The sequence below is a fragment of the Misgurnus anguillicaudatus genome, chromosome 20, assembly GCF_027580225.2.
Source record: "Misgurnus anguillicaudatus chromosome 20, ASM2758022v2, whole genome shotgun sequence".
Classification (NCBI taxonomy): domain Eukaryota; kingdom Metazoa; phylum Chordata; class Actinopteri; order Cypriniformes; family Cobitidae; genus Misgurnus; species Misgurnus anguillicaudatus.
The window spans coordinates 34744959-34760730 of NC_073356.2; the positions used below are offsets into that span (position 1 = coordinate 34744959).

The 15772-nt window shown below is 35.5% G+C and overlaps 1 protein-coding gene and 1 long non-coding RNA gene across 3 annotated transcripts in view; one reads left to right on the top strand and one right to left on the bottom strand.

Moving 5' to 3' along the window:
- The window catches only part of col22a1 (collagen, type XXII, alpha 1), a 114955-nt gene extending 112690 nt beyond the window's left edge, over positions 1-2265 (bottom strand). Inside the window, exon 1 of the mRNA XM_073858590.1 lies at positions 1911-2265. The gene's annotated coding sequence lies outside the window, so the exon portion shown is untranslated. The remainder of the gene's footprint in view (positions 1-1910) is intronic.
- The window catches only part of LOC129454981 (uncharacterized), a 75320-nt gene that overhangs the window by 36356 nt on the left and 23192 nt on the right, over positions 1-15772 (top strand). The window contains exon 3 of one of the 2 annotated variants that reach the window (XR_012359835.1): positions 9158-9246. The exons of the other annotated variant lie outside the window; for it this stretch is intronic. This is a non-coding gene — a long non-coding RNA (uncharacterized lncRNA). Of the gene's footprint in view, positions 1-9157; positions 9247-15772 lie in introns of those variants that run through there. 2 annotated transcript variants of the gene reach the window in all.

The window sequence follows — 15772 nt, forward strand, 5'->3', positions numbered from 1 at the left end:
CAAGAAAAAAGTCTAGTTTTTAGACCAAAAATATCAAATTTAAGTGATTTTGTGAATAAAACAAGCAAAAATCTGCCTATGGGGTAAGAAAAAAATCTTGAGCCTTTTTCTTAAACACTAAATTCAAGAAAAATTTGCTTACCCCATTGGCAGATTTTTTTAGCTTGTTTTATGCACAAAATCACTTAAATTTGATATTTTTGGTCTAAAAACTAGACTTTTTCTTGGGTAGTTTTGTTCATCAAGAAAAAGCATCTTAATTTAAGAATTTTTAGATATTTTTACTGAAAACAAGACAAAATACTAAGATTTTTTTTTTTGGCAGTGTACCATCAGTTGTGGGCTTGACCGGTCTTGAAATAAAATTCCGAGTCATCTTTGTCTGAGACTGAGACGATACCGAGTAAAAATGCGGTCGATTCCAAGACCTTTAAAAAGTGGTATTGAGACCGGTCTTGAGACCGAGACCGGTCTCGAGAACTACAACACTAGCCGCAGGTAGTGCTGTGTTCAAAATATCGATACGACGATACATCGTCATGGACGCCTGACGATGCGCGCATTGATACAGCACCTTCCGTATCGATTCAGATGCACCTTTGAAATTAACGTGACGAATCGCTGTTGATCCGTGATCCATATAAAAAATGACGCATGTGTCCCGCGGAGTACGTAACTTAGTTAATGTTAGCGGGGTTTACTTTCACTTTGCGTCTCTGTCTCGCTGGCGCACGTGTCTGCATAACTTGCCAGCCGCGTTCTCTCTTTCTCTCTCTCTCTCGTATTTAAAATCAATGAGTTCAGTATGAAAGCGCAGATATCTTAGCCTATACTACTGGAAAGGGCTCTCTCATAAAACAGTACTAACGCATTAGAGAAGAAACACGACAAATATTTGCATGTGAAAAGTGTACATTTAGAGAAGAGATACAGAGCTACTTCAAACTATAGCTGTCACATTGATAATCTGTTTTCTATTAAATAGTATTAAGTCTGACTGCATGTTTATACATAATTCATAGATATAGAATAATTACGTGAGAGACAAATATGCCTAGAGTAGGCTAAGACACTATCTTTGTAAAACTGCTTTTAAAAAACATAAGTTAAATATTAACTCTGAGATTTTAAGTATTTCTATGAGTTACCCCAAAAGCTAATAAATGAATGGCAAAAACACAATTGTTACAACACTGCTTTTTCAATGTACAATAAACAGATAATTATAATAATAATAATGTTACTAAATTCTGAACAAAAATGTAATTCAAAATAGTCTTGTATCGTGATGCACATCGTATCGTGACCCTTGTATCAGGATACGTATCGTATCGGGAAATTTTTGGCGATACACAGCCCTAGCCGCAGGTCTGTTATAAACCAGGAGAAACAATGCTAAATGCAAACAATAAAATGCAACTGAGTGTAAATGTTATTAAGCCTGACAGTGTGCTTTTAAACTTTTTAAAGGGGGAGACATTGCTTTTAACTTAGCAACTGTAGCCAAATGAAACGGGTGCATGACATGCCCTAATGTTCAAAAATCATGAATATGAATAAACATAAGTAAGATGAGTGCATTATACAGATTCACTTGCTAAACAAGGATAAAGATGGTTTGAGTCAAACCACAATGTCACAGTTTTACCTTGTGTCACAACTTGGTGTCTAATGTAAAATCTGGGTCCTGAAATCTAGATTAAGATTTTTAGTAAACATTTATTATTTGTATTCCTGTAGCTTATTTGGCAAAACATTGCATTAGCACTGAGTTCGATTCCAGGGAACACTATCTGATAAAATGTATAACTTGAATGCACTGAAAGTTGCCTTGGATGAAAGTGTGCCAAAAGCATAAATGTAAGGACCTTCAGGTGATAAAAAGTTCAATATGGTGAATAAACTCTCACCTGTGCTGTCTGTTGTAATGAGATGGTTCCTCCTCCAGAAGCACACACACACCTCAGTCAGCTATCAAAACAGCATCCTGCTCCAAATAAAACTCCTGGTAAGGTTTCCACAGGTAACAGTAATCCTTCGAGTTGTATGTCAGTAAGGAGCAGCGTTTTGGAGTGATGTGGAGTTTGCACTCCTCTGTTAGGAGGTGGGAGGGATCATCTAAGTGTTGGGTTTCAGACGGCTGCCCTGCCCTGCGCACATAAAACAGAGCTCTGACAGACTGCGCCAATTATAGACTAACTTTCCGGGGATATTTTGGTCGCTTTCTTCCTCGTCGTGTCTTTCTTTTGCTTTCACACCGGTTTCTTCTTTCTGTTCTCTTGTCTCTGTGGCTTTAAAGGCCAGTGAGCCTAACAAAAGTTGGGCTGCTGATGACTTGCCGGGATGCTGATGTGAATATCACATCCTCCAGCTGTGTGTTTATAATGTAGGGTAGTGTTACTTTATAGTGTAAGATGTCCGACACAAATGAAATGCAGATAATGAGTGGGATACTGTGAATGTTATCAGTAGCGTTTACTTTTTGTATATTGTGCGTGCTTACCTAATAAGTGGGACTGATGTCCTGTAGACTTCATGATGGCATAGAAGAACCATCTTTGGCTGAATGGTTCTTTGAGGAACTAAAAATGGTTCATGACATCAGTGTAAAGAACCTTGTAAGCACCTGTATTTTTAAGAGTGTATAGATAAAGGCAAACATACACTGTGCACATTCTTTGCACATTCAGACGTACAGATGCAAGTGCTGTTTTGTGTTTATGTTGTGTAATGTGAGCAACCTGATTGTTGGTTCAGTTTGTTGTTACCTGTGAACAGGTGTAAACACCTACTGCTACAATGGAAAAAAGTTGCTTCAGCTTAGTAAGCAAGCTAATAATTTTTAATTAATTTAACTTAAAAATAATTTTTGACAAAAATTTTTACACAACTTTTTTGAGTTAAATAATATTAAGTTGAATTAACTCAATTCCTAAAATTTTTAGGCAACCAGGTAAAACTACTTTTTTTTAAAGTGTAGTCTTCATGGTGCCGCTTGTGATGTAAAGGGACCTGTATAACACAATGAATACAATTATATATAATGAACACTGCTACACTGCATAAAATGATTTTCAAAAAAAAAATCTTAGGATTTTTGTCTTGTTTTCAGTAAAAATATCTAAAAATTCTTAAATTAAGATGCTTTTTCTTGATGAGCAAAAGGTTTGGTTTTTAGACCAAAAATATCAAATTTAAGTGATTTTGTGCCTAAAACGAGCCAAAAAAAATCTGCCAATGGGGTAAGCAAAAAAATCTTGAACATTTTTCTTAGACACTAAATTCAAGAAAAATGTGCTTACCTCATTGGCAGATTTTTTTGCTTATTATATACACAAAATCACTTAAATTTGATATTTTTGTCTAAAAACTAGACTTATTTTCTTGGGTTGTTTTGCTCATCAAGAAAAAGCATCTAATTTTAAGATTTTTTTATATTTTTACTAAAAAAAAACAGGACAAAAATATTCTTTTTCTTGAAAATATTTTTTTTGCAGTGTAATAAACTTTTTTTTTTAAATGGTGACCTTCACCCTTTATGGCATGACTTTTTTAGGGGGGGATTTTACCCCACTTTTTGGGAGCCTGGGGGTCACTGATAAAATATCTATTATACAATTTATCCCCTCACCTCCTCTGACCCAGTATTATTTTTTTTTTTTGCTATAATGCTACAAAAACACCACGGTTTTTTAAATTACATAAGGAAACAAGCAATATATGCATTAGGAAAAAACATAATGAGTCCAGCCAAACATGCACACTACTAATTGTAACTAACACTGCATGTGTAAATGTTTTTCACATATTAATATAAACACATAAACCAACAAATGTGTTTGTGGGTGGGGGGTTTGGTATATGTGGTTTACAGGGACATGAATTATAGCGTATAATTACATGTTTACTATGCTATAAAGCTGTGTACCCATAAACTGAACGACTTAAAGTCCACCTATTTAATTGCTAAAAAACATTATTTTGTGTATTTGCTATAATAGAAATGTGTTTGCGTGGTTTACACATTATTTTCCACATACCGTGCATTTTTGTAGCTCCAGATATCCTGCCTTCCTCAAACGCATTGATTTTGTACAAAGCTCATCGATCTGAAAAGCGCTGTGTCCCTGATTGGCCAGCTAATCTGTGCGTTGTGATTGGCCTGAATACCTCTGACGTCATATAGAAATGTGACGCTCCTTACCATGTTCCAAAGATTCGCTCACAATGCAATGCTAACAGGAGTTAACTTACAGGCTATGAGTCCAAGCGGGAGGAATTATGATAATGTCGTCTTTTCTACATCACCAATCCCAGGAAGTAAACTGTTGTCTACAATCCGTGTGTTTGTTGTAGTCCAAGAAAAAAGCTTTATGTTGGAAACGGTTTTGCATACCGTTCTCATGTACTAATCAGTCCTTCCAGAAAAACGCAGAGTTTTTTTGTGATTGTTGCGGGCAAAAATTCTCGATTTTGCGGCACGTTTTCTTAAAAAATGCAATGGAATATGCGGAATATTTATGCCAGTGGTCTCAAACTCCCGGCCCGCGGGCCATTTGCGGCCCGCCCTCCCCATCTCTGCGGCCCGCGTCACCTTTCAAAAATATAACATAATCTGGCCCGCAGAAAGATTTTTATTCACTTTGTTTTATATTTAAACGTACAAGTGTTCGTTCACATATCGCGTCTAACAACGCGTTAAAACGAGTCAAAGCATTACTTTACAAAGTGCTAGGGAGCGGAAGTTGCGCTCCGTGGCGTGGGTCGCGTCACCGTTGCTACGCTACGCAGCCATGAACCGCGTGCTCTGTGTCGAGGATAACAGAATGTGTGATCGGATTTTAATGCCTCAACTGAACCTCGCGCCAATCATACCATTGTCACCATGCGATCAGTTAATCTGGTCGGGACTTTGTAGTGTTTGTCCAGAGAAGATTTGTTACTTCCGGGTGGGTACTCAGCTGTTACTCAGAGAAGATCGAGCTACGGTGGGCTTCACCTCAAGTTACACAGTATCTAATGGAGACACCGCATATGGAGGCAGAGCGGTAGATGTAATGCAACACATTTTAAACTACAGATAAGAAAAAGAGCCATCAAAATGTCCAGGTTAAGAAAAGAGAAAAGATGAGGAGAAATGTACAGAAGATAAAGTATGTATACTGCTATATATAATGAAGTATAATATATTATTATGTAGCTTACTATTCAATTACACATAGGGCAGTATTTTTTTTCTGTCCAACTAGCTTATATAATATGGACTACCCATTCAAAAGTTAAGGGATCACTTTCACTTATTAATATTTTCCCACATATAATAGAAAATTCATTACAACTGAAATAACAAAGAACATAATGAAGTTAATACTATGACTGAAAACAATCTAAAATAAATCAAAACAGAAACAATTACTGGTGGTAATTTTTTATAATAGTTTATAAATGTTTACAGGAATTAAATGTGTTGGTTTAGTGCAAGGTTATAATAGGTCTTAGTTAAGATAAGGTTAAGAGAAGATTTACTTAGGCTACTTTTATAAAATAATGTATATTAAAAAGATAAAACCACTGCTTATATATTTTCAAGTATATTATACATTAAATAATAGAAATTAAATTTACAGAAATATTGTACTTTTTTAACGTTTAATAGCTCTGCGGCCCTCCGATGAAACGTCTGTCTTAGAAATGGCCCCAAACCAGTTTAAGTTTGAGACCCCTGATTTATGCAATTTATGCGATGGAATTGCGGGAATTTGTGAAAATTGCGAAACTTGCAAAAGCTGCAATGATGTTCACGTCACATAATCACGTCACTTCATAACGTTCCCATGGCAATAGAGGACATGGCTGCGCTTTTGGGAAGTAAATGCAAAATTTTTAAACTTTCTGCTAATATATATGTGACTTTTTGCTACAAAAATGCGGAAATTATGAAATCATGCAAGCCCACATATTTTGCGCGCGCGGAAATGTGTAATTAATGCGGCGAAAGTGCGTCGTATTTGGAAAAAATGCAGCCCCGCATAAATATGCGGACTTGGCTGATTTTGCAATATATCGCGCGATCGCACAATCGCGTTTTTCTGGAGGGACTGACTAATACAAACTTACTCATCAAAGAAAATGTAAAAACATGAATGGGAGGATAGTTGCTATTGAAAAAACATACTAAATTGTACTTTTTCATAAATTAAAGACTGCCAACAGGTTTTTTTGATGGTTGGGGTTAGGGACTGGGGTAGGATAGGTAAAAACTTTGTACAGTATAAAATGCATTGCGTCTATGGAATTGTCCCTATAACCCACATATGCCAACGTGTGTGTGTGTGTGTGTGTGTGTGTGTGTGTGTGTGTGTGTGCGCGTGTGCGCGCGTGCACGCGTGCGTGTGTGTGTGTGTGTGTGTTATGCATCATTTTGGCATGATATTGCCTGAACAAAAGTGTTCAATCTGCATATCTGCACAATGTTGCCTATAAAACTAATTAGTCATATGTTTGTGATTAACTGGAATCATTTGTGATTGATGTTTGTTAGAGTCAAACTTTCTAATGCATATATTGCTTGTTACCTTATGTAACTTATCATATAGAAAACCTTGGTGTTTAGTACCTTTATAGGACAACATTGCCCTGGGGCAAGAATAAAAAAACACTAAGTATTAAAATAAAAACAAAAAAGTCTTCAGACAAGGTGTGAGGCTTAAAAAGGTAGTTTGTTGCCTAAGGGGAATGCTGTGTAGAGGGTTAACCTTTTAGAACTTAGTACGTAAACAATACAAATCAAATTTATTGGATTTCTATCCTAAATCAATACATAAAGTGGACCTCCTCCATATCTTATCTCAGTCATTTATTTTTTGTTTGTAACTTTGACAATTTGACAATAACGCGCTGCGTTAACCAATCAGGACCTTGCTGTAGTAATGACGTGAACAGGAAGTGAGCGGAGTCGCAGAAGCCCGTCCCATGACGCGAATTTCCGTGTGAATGTCTCAAATGACAAGAATTTCACGCGCAAATGAAGCGAGTAAACTCAAATGTTCAATCATCCAACTACGCAGCTGGTGTGAGTGCGCCATAAGAATTCAAACTTTGAAGATGTTGCAATATAACATAGTTTGGATTTTGATGTCTTTAGTCACAGCATAACTCCCAAAATTACATCTGTGTGATTCCATAGTTTTGATGCATTTACCATTATTGTAAAAATATAAATAAATGAGCAATATTTTCAAAACACATACAGTACAAGTGAAATTAGGTCACTTCTATATTGTCTGTTTTCAAAAGCAAATCTGTCCGGGTTTGCTTCTATTTTTATTTTTTCCGTTAGACCTTCATGAGTCTTCATTGAATCTGAACATGTCAGATATCCATCATGAACTGCAGGTCTCAGAAGACGTTCATTCATTCCTTCCGTTTTCCTCCTTCACTTTCTCTTTTCATGTCATCTGGACTTCTCAACCACAGAGTACTTCAACAGACTCACATAAACACTTACCGTACACACACAGACACGCACTTTCCATACTCCCAAAATCCCCTCCTTACGCACAGTAAAACATATCAACAACTGTACCACACAGCAATAAACATCCAGCAGTAAAACCTTACAAGATGAAGCTCGTTGAAATAAAACAAGCACTGGAGAAAGGAAGTCTCGTGGATCTATTTACATCCTTTACCTTTGTTGCTGGAGGCCACGCTAACTTTAGTTCACCAGGGACAACTGATGGTTTAGCACAGATGCAGGTTTAGAAGTGTGACAGGTTGGAAAAATGACTTCACTGAGTATATGGGTGTAAGTGTGTGCGAGGGTCACATTGTGACTGTGATCAAAAGTGAGCAAAGAGGTTAAAGAGCACCTATTTCATTGGTAAAAAAACAATGTTATTTTGTATATTTGGCATAATACAATGTGTTCGTGTGGTTTATGGTTCAAAAACACGTTTCCTCAAACGCCCTGATTTTGTACAAAGCTCATCGATTTAAAAAGCTCTGTTTCCCTGATTGGCCAGCTAATCTGTAGGTTGTGATTGGGCTGAATACCTCTGACAACAGCTGGAAATGTTACCCTCCCTACCATGTTTGATAGATTTGCTCACAATGCAATGCTAAAAGGAGTTAACTTTCAGGCTGAGTCTGAAACGGGAGGAATTATGATAATGTTGGTATTGTCTACATCACCAATCACAGGAAGTAAACTGTTGCTACAATCTGTGTGTTTGTTGTAGTCCAAGAAAAGAGATTTACGTTGGAGACGATAACTTGCGTCATCGTTTACTTTGGGGTTTGTACCTTTTGCATGTACTAATACACACTTACACACCAAAGGAAATGTAAAATCGTAATTTGGACCTTTGGTGCTCTTTAAAGAATATAAAAGTCAATAACATTTGTGACCCTGGACATATAGTCATAAGTTGCACGGGTATATTTGTTGCAATAGCCAACATTGTCTGGGTTTTATGCCAAAAATCATATATTGAGTAAAGATCGTGTTTCATGAAGATATTTTGTACATTTTCCACCGTAAATATATCAACAATGTATTTATCATGAATAATATGTGTTGCTAAGGACTTCATTTGGACAACCTTAAAGGTGATTTTCTCATTATTCTGAGTTTTTGTACCCTCGGATTCCAGATTTTCAAACAGTTATATCTCAGCCAAATATTGTATGTATACATTTAAAAAAACATTACCCTTGTGACTGGTTTTGTGGTCCAGGGTCACATATATGTTTACATTTTTATTGGGCTTTTATAGACCAGTTATTTCTTCTTCACAGTAAGATTAAATGAAGAACAAATGGAATATTTGTACTGTTAATATATGCATATTATGGAAAATATTGACTCTAGATGTGAAAACTAATTTTTGTGTGTTTTCTATGTACAATCAGCCTATATAATGTAAAGAGCATTCTGTGAAAATATAATCTTGATATTTTTAATATTGACTTAGTAAGATCATGGCAAATATTGAAATCGATGTGAAATCATTGATGGAAATCAAACGTTGATACTCCAAACCTTATATTTAGAGACTTTAGCTTAGATTTTACAGACAGGGTCACATATTTTATTCTAGGGCTTGTTTGATAGTGCTATGAATATAACAGTCTGATGTTTTTGTTTTTTTTGCAGTTGATACGACTTGGGCATACTACAATACAGTATATATATATATTTCCTTTTTTATGTACATTTGCCTGTAATACTCTCTATTTACTGTAGTGCTTTGCATTTTATTTAATGCAAAGCACTAAATAAAAATCAAAAAATAAAAAATAATAATAATTGGAAGCTATTTCTCCTGGTTCTTAAATATTTCTCCTTAGAAAAAGAACTCAGTTTTTTTGCTTAAGTGTTTAAGAAAAAACAAAACTTATTTTTAGATTTTTTTCTCCCCATTGGCAGAACTTTTTGCTTGTTTTAAGCACAAATTCACTTAAATTGTATATTTTTGTCTATAAACTAGACTTATTTTCTTAAGTCATTTTGCTTATCAAGAATATCTTGATTTAAGAAGTTTTTAGATATTTTAGATAATTTGATTTTTTTGACTGCTACACTGCAAAAAATCTTAGTATTTTTGTCTTGTTTTCAGTAAAAAATATCTAATAATTCTTAAATGAAGATGCTTTTTTTTGATGAGCAGAGCAACCCAAGAAAATAAGTCTAGTTTTTAGACCAAGGATATCAAATGCAAGTGATTTTGAGCATGAAACAAGCAAAACAAATCTGCCAATGGGGTAAGCAATTTTTTTTGCTTACCCCATTGGCATTTTTTTGCTTGTTTTATGCCAGCAAAATTAGCAAAGTGACCTAAGAAAATAAATCTAGTTTTTAGACAATTTTTTTTAGTGAATTTGTGATTAAAACAAGCACAAAAAAATCTGACCATGGGGTATGAACATTTTACACAAAGTGTTTAAGTAAAAGTAAACTTGTTTCAAGTTTTTTTCCCGTTGGCAGTTTTTTTCTTGTTTTGGGCACAAATACACTCTAAAACAAAACAAACAATTACCCTTATTTTCAAATCCCAATGTTAACAGGTATGCAGTGTTCTTCATAGATTTAATTTTTAGCAAAAATATGGACTTCATCTGTGCTGTTTTCTATCTCAAACTCAACAGAGGTACAACAGAAAGACCAAATCCTCTGTAAGCATCACTATATCGCCATGATCTAGTGTGTTACCACGCGCTGGGCTTCCTCTTTAGGTCAGAATGTCAAAGTGCAGCTTCCTGAATGTCATCCATCATTCCTCCAACTTTCCCCACTGTCTCAGAAGCCCAAGGCTCCTGCGGGTTCCCTCATGATGTCTTTTCCAGCACACGGCCAGCATCTCTCTGCAGAGCACTGACCCTTGCCAGGGCCGCCTGATGCTAGCGTGCCCTCATCAGCAGATAATACACCACCAGATGAGCTGGATTTACTTTGATCCTCCAGACGATTGGTTCTTCTCAGCCTTAGACGTCTCTTGATTGCATCTTGGTTCTTATACGGGACATCTGATTGGCTGTTTTTGGGAGCACATGCTGGGTAGATTTGTGTTTGTCTGTTTTGGAAGAGGTAAAGGGGGGAGACTTTACATTAACTGTTGGATTACCTTCCACACGTCCTGCCTCCTCGCCTCCCGCTGCCCTATCAGAGCTGAGCTTGAGTTTATTGACAGGCCTGTGTTGGGGTTTATGGGGTTCAGTGAGGATACTAAATGGGTAGGATTCTGGAGACCTGGCCGGTGTGTCATTCCAACAAACTTTTGGTTTTCTCTGATGAAATCTCCCCAGATTTCATCTTTTGTCGCTGCTCCTCCGTCGCCTCTGTAGGGAGATCTAATGGAGTGAGATTTAGGGGTTGCCTGTGTGGTAAATTCTCCATCTGACTCTCTCTCTCTGTGGGGGCTGAGGAGGAGGCCTGCTCGAAACATCCTGCATGGAGGAGGATGAAGATGAGGAAGAAGATGAAGAGAAAGTGAAGCGTCTGGAGGACTCCCCAGCATGTGTTGCTAACAGATGGACAGCAGGTGTGCGAGTGAGGACGCCCTCTTTGGACGTCAGCTGAATGCCAAAGCCACTCAGATGGATTGTCGCATTTACAGTCAAACTTTCCTGCATCAATAACACATACATACAAAAAATATATATCACATTACATTTGTGTACACTCCAAAAAATGACTTTCTTACTTAGTATTTTTGTCTAGTTTTAAGTAAAAATATCTAAAAATCCATAAATTAAGATGTATTTTCTTGATAAGCAAAATGACCTAGGAAAACAAGTCTAGTTTATGGACAAAAAATATACAATTTAAGTGAATTTGTGCATAAAACAAGCAAAAAAATTTGCCAATGGGGTACACCGCAAAACAATGACTGACTTACTATTTTTGTCTTGTTTTCAGTAAAAATATCTAAAAATTCATAAATTAAGATGTATTTTCTTCATAAGCAAAATGACCTAGGAAAATAAGTCTAGTTTTTAGACAAAAAATATACAATTTAAGTGAATTTGTGTTTAAAATAAGCTAAAGAAATCTGCCAATGGTATAAGAAAATTGAATTAAGTGTTTATGAAAAAAGTAAACTTATTTCAAGAAAATGTTTCTTATTCCATTGGCAGTTTTTTAGATGTTTTAAGCACTAAAATACTTTTTGTCAATACTTATTTTCTTAAGTCATTTTGCTCAAAAAAAAAACATTGATTTTAGAATTTTTAGATATTTTTACTGAAAACAAGACAAAAATACTAAGAAAGAAAGTAATTTTTTGCAGTGTAAGCAAAAAAACGTGAACTTGTTTCTTAAACGCTTAATTCAAGAAAAGTTTTAAAAGTTTGGACACGCTTCTTTACAACCTTTGGATCTAGATGCTTATTATTAGCTATGCCTGAAATCTGGATTATTTAGATGCCTGATATTAGCTTTTTGCACAGAAATTGTGAACTTTTTAATCAAATATTATTTAAAAATATTTTAATATTTAATAAATTATTTTTTATCAAACTGCAAAAAAAGACTTTTTTGTCATGGTTTAAGTAAGGGATAATGTAGAGGCAGCCGGTAGTTATTGGGAAATAAGCCCCGACAGTGTGATCAGGACCCGACGCGAAGCGGAGGGTCTTGTATCACACTGAAGGGGCTGATTTTCTCAATAACTACCGTCTGCCTCCACATTATCCCGCTTATTACACGGCTACTTGCCACATAAGAAAAAAACTGGACATGAATATGAATTTGAAACATTTTATTGGCATATTTGTTTTAAATTAACATTTTTATCCTTCGGCGAAACTTTGCACAGATGCATAAAATGATCGTAATACCTTATTAAGATCCTCTGCTACATACTTGTCTGTCTCCATTTTTTTCTGTTTTAGCCAGTCTTTGAGAAGTTTTAATGCCCATTCTGTTTTTTTTTTTTTGGTGTTGGCTTCGTAGCTGTCATGCTCTATTTTGTCAAGTTCAGTCTCAGTAAGCTCTCTGTGTCTTGTCGTTGTTCGTTGTTCTATCCACTGTATAAATGTTTTGTTTTTTCCGTACATGTTAAAATTAATGTCAAAATGTTCCATTCTTAATTGGGGTTGTCCAGTGTTTGTCACAAGATGGCGCCAAACAGTAATCTTTGTTGGGGCGGAGGGATTTTAAACATACAAGTAGTCTGGCTATGCGTTATTACTTTGGAGCGGTTATTATTTGAAAAGAACGAACCTGCAAATGTCTAAACTGACCAATCAGAATCAAGCATTCCAGAGAGCCGTGTAATAAGTACAAATATAAAAAATCTTAGATTAAGATGCATTTTATGAGCAAAAATTACCTAAGAAAAAACTAGTCTTATTCTCTTTTTGCTTGATTAAGGAAATATTTAGATATTTGTTTTAAAAACAATACAGAAATACTAAGTAAGGAAGTGATTTTTTTGCAGTGCAGCCTAAAGTCTCATAATCTAAAGATAAGATTCAAAGCATCATGTTTGATTTCCGTCATTGATTTCAATCTTTGACTTGATCTTACTCAGTCAATATTAAAGATAACAAATAATCTTTACATTATTTAGGAGGATTTAATTTAGAAATCTTTAAATCACAAAACAACTTTAGCTGGGTTTTTTCAGACTGAATCAGAGATAATATTGTCAGCAGATGTTTTAACACAAACTAATATAATGCCATTATAGAATATAATAGAAATGTACGTTTAAATACTCACAACAGAAGTCGTCATTTCCTGCATGTTTTGTATCACCAATCTTTGTGTTTTTTCTGTTTTGCACGAGACAAGTGACTCTGCAGAAAGAGAGAGGTTGTGTTAGACTGACTCAGTATAGATTGGCAGTAAAATCATTAGGATTGAGGTGCACTATGAGTATGACCTCCACTGATGTCAAAGTCTCTTCACACATATGCACACGTGCACTCAGACACACATGGCTTTGTCTCCTTGTCTTGCAGTAGAAATGTTTTCAAAAGCTTTGCAGATTTTTTGGTTAAGTCCCTGGATGAGTTGAGTCACTAGATGGCACTAGAGACTGCAACCTCAACCCTCTGCATGCCTTGCACAAATCCTGCATACTCAATATTCCTTAAAAGTGCAATAAGTAATTTTTATCTACAAAAATAGATCAGCAACTGGGTTTGTTCTGAAACAAAACCAATGGACAACCACTGATTTGTTGTCTCTTTAAGTATTTTCCCCCTAATATCCCAACATCATTAAAAATAGTGCTGCGTCACGATTAGTCGCGACTAATCGTATGCAGAATAAACGTTTTTGTTAATATATGTGTGTATACGGTCTATAATAGTAATGTATAAACACACACACACACACACACACGCATGTATATAATTAAGAAACATTTGCATGCGTTTATACATGTTTATATTTATATATAATTTATATAATATATAAATATTATTATTTAAATATATATATATATATATATATATATATATATATATATATATATATATATATATATATATATATATATATATATAGTTATACATGTGTGTGTATTTATATACACATAATTATTATACACAGCACACAAACATATATTATGTAAACAAAAACTTTTATTCTGCAAACGATTAGTTGCGACTAATCGTGAAGCAGCACTAAAAATAAATTACTATTAAACAGGTTGGGTCAAACTATTGTAGCAAACTAAAATCTACACTTTGCAAGCAAATGATCCTGGATTTGACAATCATACGCTCTGTTTATGATGCAGAGAGAGCTATAAAGTGGTCTAACCTTTTCCAAATATCCTCATGGTCACAGTGAAATCCTTTTCTGTCATGCGGGGGCTGATGGGATTGTGGTTTTAAAGGAATAGTTCACCCAAAAATTACAATTTTGTCATCATTTTCTCACTCTCATGTTGTTACAAACCTGTATACATTTCTTTGTTCTGATAAGCGAAGGAAGATATTTTGAGGAATGTTTGTAACCAAACCAATCATGAGCCCCATTCACTTCCATATGAATAAAGAATACTAAGAAAGGTTAGGTGTTAAACATTCCTCAAAATATCTTCCTTTGTGTTTGGAAGAAAAATGAATTTTTTTACAGGTTTGTAACAACATAAATGTGAGTAAACGATGGCAGAATTTTCATTTTTGGGTGAACTATCCCTTTAAGTGTCTGTTGATCCCAGTGACCCAGAGCAGGCAAAGTGTTGTCATAATCCTTGCCTGAGCCAAACACAGCCTAGGGTGCCACAGGCAGTAAACTGGGCTGTCGTATGGCGGCGTTGGCACAGAAGCTCTGCAAAATTGATTTAAAAAGGACAACAACTTACCGAGCATCAGCAACGCTCAAGCCCTCAAATCTGGTGAAGGATTGTAACAATCTGCCTGAAGCTTGACGCAGACATAACCATCTTTTTATGTCCATTCACAGATGTGATGGTTCAGATGTGACGTCAGAGCATTTCTTTACACTATTTCATTTTTGCTTTGTCGACTGATATACAGTATATATATATATATATATATATATATATATATATATATATATATATATACACACACACACACATACATTAGGGTGGTTCTTATAATGGGTAATTTTTTTTTAAATTTCAACTCTCACCCCCAAAATGTGTTAGGATATCAATAAAAACACACTGTGCAAAATTTTGAATTGTTCCTAAAACTTATTTACAGATTAAACTTAAAAACAGAATAATACCTAAAAGCTGCTGTGTGACAAGGTGTACATCTAACACGCCAAAAAAAAAAAAGTTTTTATAAGCTGTCGACTTCAAAAAACGAGCGTTTAGACACAGAAATGGAAACAGGCAACTTTTCATAGTACTCCTATTAGTAAAACTGCGTCCAATAGGGGGAAACGTAGTCGGTGATCCACTTTATTCTCCTTAAAGGCTGGTTTTACGGCTCGACAGCTTATAAAAACTTATTTCTGGGTTCTTTGGCTTGTTAGCTGTACATATTGTCACAAAGCAGCTTTTAGGCATTATTCCGTTTTTTGTTATAAGCCAGAAATGACAAGGAGGCGGCCTCTTGCAATACAAACTCAATGGAGATGGTTGGATTGCTTTCCCCCCTGGTGGGCGTAGTTTTCAGGTTATGACGCGCTGCGCTCTGTCTCTATGGTTGGGGCGTAATCAATGTGACATCACATTGATAGGGCCTGTTGCGGTTTAAAGTGGATTACACAAAGAAGAATACATTAATCTGTATAATAACAGGTTGTTTCTGCACACACACACAGCCGACTCATTTTCTG